Below are 8,077 nucleotides of genomic sequence, written 5' to 3'. Positions count from 1 at the left end.
TTTTTTTTTCAATATGGGGGCTTGAACTCAGGGCCTTCACCTTGAGTCACTCCACCAGTCCTATTTTTGTGAAGGGGTTTTCAAGATAGAGTCTCTTGGAAATATTTGCCCAGGCTGGCTTTGAACTGTAATCTTCCTGATCTCTGCCTCCTGAGTAGCTAGGATTACAGGCATGAGCCACTGGCACCTGGCTGAAAACTCCAATTCAAAGGTAGATTCTCTCTCAGGGGCTGGGGATGCTGCTCCATGGTAGAGAGTGCTTGCCTCGCATGCCTGGACCTGGGTTTGGCCCCTAACATGTCACAAAAGCTCAACCAATCAACAAAACAAAAACACCTCTGAGTAGAAATGTTTGGTATGAAAACATGTATATGAGATAATTGTTATCAAACTACACTTTTACGATCTGTGCAAAGGTTAACTGTGTGCAGAACTCCAACTCCCAGAAGTCCTCAGCTCAGAAAAGCCCTACTGAAACCAGGCTCTTGCCTGTAATCCTAGCTACCTGGAAGGCAGAGACCAGGAGGATCACTGTTCAATGGTAGCCTGGACAAATAGTTCGAAAAACCCTATCTTGGAAAAAAAAAACCCCAACACAAAACAGGGCTGGGGACTGGTGGAGTGGCTCAAGTGGCAGAGCACCTGCCTAGCAAGCATGAGGCCCTGAGTTCAAACCCCAGTACCACACACACACACACACACAAACCCTAAAAAAAAAAAGAAAGCAAGAAAAGAAAAAAAAATCCTACTGAAAACTACCAAGCATGTTATCAGAATGCTTGAGGAATCCTCCCAGGTGAGGGTTGGGACAACTGACATGGTGAGGTTCCCCAGGCAGGCTCCAGCCTGGAGGCTGCTCTGTAGAAAGGTGACTGGACCTTGACCGGGGTGGGGAGTGGATGATTGGGAAGCCTTCTGGCAGTTTTTTCTTGTTTTCTTTTGTCAGTACTGGGGTTTAAACTCATGCTTGCTAGGCAGGCTCTCAATCACTTGAGCCACTCTGCAAGCCCTTTTTTGGTTAAGTATTTTTGAAATAGAGTCTCATAAACTATGTGTCCAGGCTGACTTTGAACCTTGATCTTCCTGATCTCTGCCTCCTGAGTAACTAGGATTGCAGGTGTGAGCTACTGGCTCCTGGCTGCTGTTTGACCTCTTGATTTGGGGAATTCCTCTGTTACCCCTCTGTCTCCCCATAAAAGAGAAAAAGGGCTTCAGTTCTGCCTCATTCCAACACAGCCCATTCTACCATCCTGGCCACAGCAGCTACTGCCAAAGGAAGGGGTATTTGTAACCAAGGATGCCATGTCCCTGTCACATAGGCTCACACCTCCCTCCGTCCCTCCCTTTCCACTTTCCCTGGTTCCTGTCCTAGGATGGACTGTGCTGTTACAGGGCGCAGGAAGATAGGCAGGAAGGATACGAGCCCCATACCTCCTCTTCATCTTTTCTTTTGGCAGTACAGGGGCTTGAACTCAGGGCCTCTGGCTTGCCAGGGAGGCACTCTACTGCTTGAGCCACTCTGCAAGCTCTCTGTACCTGTACCTCCGTCTCACAGGGCCCCAGCACACCTTGCCTTCATCTTGGCATTGAGGATCTCTTGGAATGATGGAGATGCAGGGGAGGTCCAACTGAGGCCCAGTTTTCTTGTAGCAGTCACCTGTGGCATGCTGGGGCCACTTGCTCAGCCCTGTGTGCTTTCACTGCAGGCCTCAGACAGCACTAACAAGGAGACAGCCTGCCCTGCTCTTGCTCTCTCGATCGCTCAGCCCAGGGTCTGGTTCTATTTGTCCTCAGTTTATAAACCACCTGTGTTGTTTTTATTTCAGATTTCACTCTTTTATATTAGGGGCCTTTTATTCTTTTGTTCAGTGTTAGGACTTGAACCCGGGGCCTACCTTATGCTGGGCAAGTGTTCTAACACTGAGTTACACCCCAGCCCTTTACTCTTAGACATTGGTCATCCTTGCTGCTGCTGCTGCAGCCAACGGCAAGTGTTTCTCCTCATGGCTTCTCTTCTGCCCACATCCTGTCTCCCAATTTGAAGGGAAGGGGGATTGGGAAATAGCTACCTGGGTTACTGACTACCCCAGTCCCAGGAAAGATGGGACCTGTCCTTAGGATGCTGCAGCCCCAAACATCAAAGAAGTGTAGGGGTCACTGTTTCCCCCATTCTGCTGTGGAGGAAGGTGGATCTACCCTCTGTGTTCCTATTTGCATTACTTGAATAATTTTTTTTTTTAAACTTCTTTGGGGCAAAAAAAAAAAAAAAAAAAGAAGCCAGCAGAGCAGGAACGTTTGTACCATGTCTGCCAAGTGGCTCAAATGTTGGGTAGTTTCAAGATAGGGTCTCTCAAACGATTTGCCCAGGCTGGCATTGAACAGCAATCCTCCTGATCTCTGTCTCCCTAGTAGCTAGGATTGTAGGTATGGACACCAGCTCCCAGTTCTAATTAATGTTTTTTTGGAGCTGGGCTTGAACCCAGGTCCTCTCCTGTGCTGGGCAGACAGAGAGTGAGGGGTGGGAGGCAGACCCTTCCCTTGATTTTTTTTGGCAGTACTGAAGTTTGAACTCAGGACCTCATACTTGCTCTACTACTTGAACCACAGCCCCAGTTTTTTTTGCTTTAGTTTGTTTTTTAGATAGGGTCTTGATTTTGCCTGGACTGCCTCAGACCTCAAGCCTCCTGAGTAGCTGGGATTATAGATGTGAACCACTGTGCCAGCTCTCCATTGGGCTTGAGTGTCCCCTTCCTTAAGCCACTCATTCTGCCTCCTGGCTTCTATGCCCACCAGCCCTTGCCGGACTGACTCCTGCTGACCACCTGCCCCATCTGTTCCCTGGCTTCCTTTCCTTTTCTTCCCTCCTTGACCATGACTCCTTCTCCCCCATAAGGATTCACTTGTATCCCATAAACCTGCCCCTGGCCCACCCACTCCTAGGAGTGAGTTTCTAGTTTTGTCTCAAGCCATATGTGGGCCCAGGCTGACAGAAGTTCCTGTGCCTGTGGGGACAGAGGTAAGGAAGGGTCTGGGAAAGAGCTGAGTCAGAAAGAAGCCACTTATAATGAGTAGTTTAGGATGCATCTATGGTCATAATAAGCATATGGACACATTTATTGAAGCGTCAAACTTAAAAATACCACCATCGATCAAGTCCATATTCTGGTTCAACCTCAAAAATAGCCCAAAACATCTACGTTGACTAACCCCAGAAACTCACTAGGCCTCATTTTCCCTAATATCCACTGGCTCATCTCTGTATCTCTGCTTGAAGGGCAGAGACTGGCAAGCCCAAGTTAGGAGGAGGGGTGCTGTCTGACCCTGTTGGAATTCTCCAGAAGCAATTTCCCTCATTCTCATCCCTCCCTGGAGGAAGCAGGTGGGGAATTGCTGCTGTTAGTTCCTCCCAGCTTTCAAGAGCTGATTGGGTGCAAAATTTCCCACCTCTGTCTGGCAGAGTAGCATAAGGTGGTAAGAGTGCCTGTGTAGCAAGCATGAGGCCCTGAGTTCAAGCCCAAGTGCAGCCAAAAAAGTAAAATAAAATAAAAAGTTTAAAAAAGTGCTTGCTTCGGCAGCACATATACTAAAATTGGAACAATACAGAGAAGATTAGCATGGCCTCTATGCAAGGATGACATGGAAATTCATGAAGCATTCCATGAAACAACAACAACAAAACCTTCCCACCTCTTTGTGTTTAGCGGCATTGGTGGTTTGGCCCATCAGTGGGCTGTTAAGCCTTAACCACCTACCACTGGAACTGAATCATCCTTTCCCAGATTCCCCTGAAGCTCTTGGCCTGACCCTACTGTGTGGAGGCTCCAGGAGAGATGTTTGGCAGGAGAAACACTGGTGCAGAGCAGGGCAGGATGCAGGCGAGCTGGTGGGAGTGAGGGTGGGGCACAGGCATTTCAGACTTGTAGGTGGGGTGGGTTAAGGGTTAAGTGGAGCAGGGGCATCCTTCTGACTTTGGTGCATCCCCGCACACAGGTGTGACTGTTCCCTCTGCCTGTGACCCTTTGCCTTCTCTCAAGGCCCTACTGGCTAGCCCAACTCTGCCACCTATTAGTTCTGTGACTTTGGTTCCCTATAAAATAGGACAATGATATTTATTTTGACACAGGATGAACCTTGAACAAGGTACCTATGGGACATGCACAGCACAGAGCTGGCACCACATTAACGCTTGGCAAATGACTGTTCCTTTTTCTTCCTTTTGCTTGGCTGTGGCAGATTGCAGGCACCACTGGCTGGCCTGGGTCACCATAACTGTAAAGGCACCAGCTTGGCCAGATGGGTTGTCAGATTGTATTTTAAAAAAACCCAGATTCATGCTGTTCACAAAAGTTGTTTATACACCTAAAACAAGGATCTGGAAGGTTGGATGTAAACAGGTAAAAAATACTCACCAGAAGAAAGCTAGGTGTGTCTATACAAATACCAAAGAAAGTAGTATTTAAGACAATTTGGGGGGCAGATTCTGAGAATGGAATTGCAGGGCAAAGTAAGTCTTCTATCACTGAGCTACATCCCAGCACTGACAAAAAGTAATTATGAAGGAAAAGAGCAGCGCCCATATGGTGATCATGGGATCAAAACACTGTGATGGGACAATTCTCAAGTTGTGTTATTTAATATCTTTAACACACAAAATGCAAACAGTAAGTGAAGCTAGTCCACAGGTGAATGGGAGAAAACTTTTCCAAATCATGTAGCTTATTATAAGGGATTTGTATCCAAAATACATATCCGTGAATTATAATGGGGGGGCATTTGATTAAAGTACATTGTACATGCATGTGAGGAAATATCACAGTGAAACTCCTCTGTACAATTAACTATATATATATATATTATCTATATCTATATAGACTGGGGGTGTGGGGGTGTGGCTTAAGTGGTATAGTACTTGCATAGCAAGTTCACGAGGCCCTGAGTTCAACCCCCAGAACTGCTGAAGTAAAACCTTTTACAATTCAAAAAAGCCAATAACCCAATTTAAAAATGGGCAAAGAGCTGGTGGCTCATACCTGTAATTCTAGCTACTCAGGAGGCAGAGATCAGGAGGACTGTGGTTTGAAGCCAGCCAGGGGAAATAGTTTGTGAGACCCTATCTTGAAAAAAAACCCAACTCAAAAAAGGGCTGGCAGAGTGGCTCAAGTTCAAACCCCCGGGAGTTCAACCCCCAGTACCAAAGGGGGAAAAAAAAAAAAAGAAATACCATTTCATATACACTGGGATGGGTAGAATACATAGAGTTTAACAAGTGTTAGGAGAACTTGGAGACCTCACGTGCTGCTGGTCAAATGGTGCATGCTTTGGGAAACACATGGAGTTGCCATTTGACCTAGTAGTTCCTCTTCTAGTCCTGTACCCCAAAGTGAAATATGTATATGCTTACACAAAAACTTTAATATGAACGCTTATCCATGATAGTCAAAAAGTGACTCGAGAGGCTGGGACTGGAGGAGTATGAGTTTGAGACCAGCCTGGATGTATCACTAATTTTTTCCCCCATTGGACTGGGGTTTGAACTCAGGGCCTTGTGCTTACTAGGCAGATGCTGTGCTCCTTGAGTTATATTTCTTTCTTTCTTTCTTTCTTTTTTATTATTCATTTATTCACATGTGCATACATTGTTTGGGTCATTTCTCCCTCCTGCCCCTCACCCTCACCCTCTCCCCCCTGAGTTATTTTTCAGATAGAGTCTTACGTTTATGCCAGCTGGCCTGGACCTCCATCCTCCTATTTAGGCTATCTGCATAGCTGGGATGACAATTGTGTGTCGCTATGACCAGATTTTTTTTTTTTTAATTGGTTGAGATGGGGTATTGTGAATATTTTGGCTGGTCTCACTTTTAAACTGTGATTCTCTCACTCTCCACCTCCTCAGTAGCTGGGGTTATAGGCATGAACCATTATGTCTGGCTAAAAACAAAATTTAAGTGAAAGCAATCCAGATGACTAGCTAAAGAATGGATTAACAAATTATGGTATATTCATGGAACATTATTCATCCATCAAAAGGAATGGAGTATTGATGCATGCTTTACTATAGGTGAATCTTGAAAACATTATGCTGAGTAAAAGAAGTCACTTATAAAAGGCTAGATTTTGTGTGATTCCTTTGATATGAAGTATCTAGAACAGGCAAATCCATAGAGATGAAAAGTAAATTGGTTGCCAGGGGCTGGACGGAGGAAGGAGAGGTTGGAAGGAAATGGAGAGTGACTAGGAACAGGATTTCTTTTTAAGGTGAAGAAAATGTTTTCAAGTTGTACAAGCATCATCACAATCGGTGAATCTGTTAAAAACTATTGAATTGTATACTTTAGGTGAAATTATATGGTATGTGCATTATATCGTAACAGAGCTGATTTTATATATACAAAATCGTAAATAGACATCACATAGATAGATGATAGATGGTCCCCCCAACTCATGATGGTTTGACTCATGACTTTTTGACTTAATGGTGGTATAAAAGCAGTAAGCTCTTAGTAGACACAATAAGCCAAATTTCAAATTTTGAGTTTGGATCTTTTCTGGGGCTAGTGACATGCTGTAAGATTTTCTCTTGATGCTAGGAGTGGCAGTGAGCCCCAGCTTCCTGGCAGCCTCTTGATCACAAGTAGAAAGAATTGATGCCCTGCAATTGCTTGTGTTGCTAAGCTCTGATGTATTCAGTGCATTTTTCATTTATAGTATTTTATTATTATTGTTTTGGCAATAGTGGGGTTTGAACTCAGGGCCTATGCTTGCTAAGCAGACACTCTACCACTTGAGCCTCACCTCTCCCCCAAGCCCTTTTATGCTTTAGTTGTTTTTTAGGTAAAGTCTTGCATTTTTTTTTTTTTTTGATGTGGTTGCAAAGGGAGCTTATTAAAAGTTAGGACAGGGAAATACAAAGGGAAGCATGGTGGGGCCCAAGTGGAGTCACCAGCCCAGAGTGTGATTCTGCCCTTCAGGTGCTTTTAAACCTATGAGAACCTAGGGGATGGGACAGACCAGGTGACTGGCATTCAATGATCAATGAGTAGGGAGGGGCATGGGTCATTCCCAGACAGGTAAGGGCAGTTCCTGAGCCAAAGCGTGGTTAATCTAAGAAGTAAAAATTTTTTTTCTATGAGTTCCAAACTTGCCCTACTTTAGCGTGCCTCATAATCCCCCTGAGAGATAATATTCCAAAAAATTCTTTTTCTGGGGTTGCTGAAGGAGGGCGGTTCATCTTCAGTATCTGCTTTGAGCTGACAAGGGGCAGCAGACCCTACCTACAAGGGGAAATTGTCTCTCCTACTTCTTTCCTGTGAGACTCATTTGGACACAGTGTCTGAATTATTTATTATAATTATCGGGGTTGCTCATGGAGGAGGTCTTGTTTGTTTGTAGAGATCGACAGTCTTGATGCCTCCTGATTTGGGTCCTAAGGCGTTCATCCTGGAAGAGACAAATCTGGTTAGGAGGCCTGACCTGAATACTAACGATGACAGGAGCATCAGAAGGAGCCCTGCCAGGTGTGGCAGGAAGGATAGAGAATCTAATTTTTCATTTTGAAAAGTGACAGAGGGTCTTATGGTTACATTGCCTATAACTATTTATAGGTATTTTAAACTTTTAGCTGGCCCTCTATTTTGGACTGTCACTATAGTTAATGGCTGACTGCATTAGGGTCAGGTGTACCAGGGGGCAGGTGTTAGTCCAATTAGAGAGTAAACATCAGTAAGTCAGTTCTGTACGAAAGGAAGGGGAAAGTTACATTGCCTTTGTTTAAATAGAAGGCCTTGATTAAAGATATGGGTTTGCCTTTTGCCAAAAGCCTAGAAGGCTTAGAGTCTTGCATCTTTGCCCACAATCCTCTACCTAAGCCTCCCCTGTAGTTGAGATTACAGATATGTATCACCATGCTGTTTATTTGTTGTTATGGGCTCTTACTAACTTTTTGCCTGGACTAGCCTTGAACTGTGATCCTTCTGATCTCTCCCTCCTGAGTAACTGAGATTACAGATCTGAACCACCAATGCCCTGCTCTTCGCTTACAATATTTGCAACTTGCCATTGGTTTATCATTAACTTTGTT

At 44.8% G+C, this 8,077-nt stretch overlaps 1 non-coding gene across 1 annotated transcript; it reads left to right on the top strand.

The window, feature by feature from the left end:
* Window positions 1-3,559: 3,559 nt before the first annotated feature.
* Window positions 3,560-3,666, top strand: LOC141414292 (U6 spliceosomal RNA). Its single transcript, XR_012439353.1, has one exon. It is a non-coding gene; the product is annotated as a U6 spliceosomal RNA (small nuclear RNA).
* The last annotated feature ends 4,411 nt before the right edge of the window (window positions 3,667-8,077 follow it).

The sequence above is a fragment of the Castor canadensis genome, chromosome 11, assembly GCF_047511655.1.
Source record: "Castor canadensis chromosome 11, mCasCan1.hap1v2, whole genome shotgun sequence".
NCBI classification, from domain to species: Eukaryota; Metazoa; Chordata; class Mammalia; order Rodentia; family Castoridae; genus Castor; species Castor canadensis.
Note: the sequence above shows the minus strand (reverse complement) of the source record. Positions and strands in the feature narration are given on the sequence as shown.